Source organism: Halyomorpha halys, unplaced genomic scaffold, assembly GCF_000696795.3.
Source record: "Halyomorpha halys isolate HHAL.00 unplaced genomic scaffold, Hhal_1.1 Scaffold39.1, whole genome shotgun sequence".
In the NCBI taxonomy this organism is placed as follows: Eukaryota; Metazoa; Arthropoda; class Insecta; order Hemiptera; family Pentatomidae; genus Halyomorpha; species Halyomorpha halys.
The window spans coordinates 1,769,528-1,771,348 of record NW_027109179.1 but is presented as its reverse complement, the minus strand read 5'-3'; positions in this window follow the sequence as shown (position 1 = coordinate 1,771,348).

The following is a 1,821-nucleotide window of genomic DNA, read 5'->3' as shown; positions in this document are numbered from 1 at the left end:
AAAGTCCAAAACACAAGACAAAAGAAAAAACAAAACACAAACTACGAGTAAGTAACCTAACACGACAACAAATAAAACGGTGACAAGCTCAGCTGGTCTGTTTCGTTACGTAATTCTCCATTTAACAGACCTAGTAACAGACTCTCAGCCATGTTACATGTTATATCGTTTTAACTTGGTAAAAGAAGGAAATATTTCTCCATTTAACACGCTTTAACATGTTAAACTAAAGATCATGAATACCCCTAGTACAAGTAACATCAGTGGACTAACAGTCGCATTAACTGACAAGTTTCACTGCCATATGAATGCGCAGTGAAGGGTCGCAATATATAAACCTTACTAAACGTAATGACGAAAGGCGGGAAAACCTTGTCCCTTGGTGGATGAAGTAGAAAGGGAAAAGAAGAAAATATATGAAAAATTTTTCCTTCTTTTTCTTAAAGAAAAGTTCCGCGAGACCTTCGGAGAGAGAGTTCATCGTGAAAGGTCTCTGGTTTGGATCTCGCGGAACAATACCAGATAGAACAAGCAGCTTCTTAGAAGGCCTAGGTGTTAGCATCGGGGATATACCCATCTTGGCGGGAAATATTATTTTGGACTCCCTGGGGATCATACACCATCACTTGCATGGAAATTAGCACTGAGATTATTCATTGCTTTATTATTTTTTGGACCTGTCGATTTGTGTTTTAACTTATTTATTAATTGAATTACTTCTTTTTGTTTTGTTTTTAAATCTATATATTAGTTTTTTTTATTTGTTTATTTATTTATTTGTTTTTCCATAATCTGATCTACTGCGGTGAGTATAACGTCTTTGGTTTGATTTTGCATTGCTGTCAAATGATAAATTTGTTTAATTTGCTTAACCGATCGAACGTAGGTAGCGGAACACTAGAGAGGGTCTGAGAATGTGAATTAGGGAGAATAAATTTGTCAATTAAATGAAATAAAAATTTTTAATGGAATGAAGTTGTTAAATAGAAAAAACAAAAACAAAAACTAAAATATTTGTATTTAGTGTGTAGACGAGTATTGATTGAAAAAGGAAAAACTAGGGGGGAAAATATTTTTTTGTTATACTATGTGAATGTATATATTCTATATATGTCCGATAATGGATTGATTGCTATGCTGTGTATTGTAGCAATCCAATGTATTTGGCCAGCTTGGCTAAATAAACCATTCTAAAAAAGATGTATGGTTTATTTTTTCCCTAATTCAGTAATTTACTTATTTTTCTTCGTGATATCCCTATTTAAAATGTAACTATTTAGCAGAGTTGGAAGAAAATTAGCAATGGATGAAACTAATAGCTAAAATGTCCATGGAAATGACCCTTATTCATGAAAGAACCATTAATAAATAAATATCGTTTCCATGGAATTAGTTTCATCCATTGCTAATTTTTTTCCCAACTCTGCTAAATAGTTACATTTTAAATAGAGATATCATGAAGAAAAATATTAAAATTACTGAATTCAGGAAATAATAAACAGTACATCTTTTTTCTGCGAAGAATATATTCACGAATCAAAACAATTTCTAAAAAAAACGGATTAACTGAAAAAAAAATAACTGGAAAATCTCTACAGTAAAAAAATATTATAAATCATTTTTTTTATTTATAATCTTTAAATTTCTTTTTTGAGACTGGCAATTGTTTACTAAATAATTCAAAAACACTATCCAAAATTATAGTCTCAAAACATTTATTTCATTCACACGTCCAACGTTTCGGCCAATTCGGCCATCTTCAGGGACAATCTTAAATTACTATGAGACATATCATTTAACCATTTAAAAGAACTCCATACA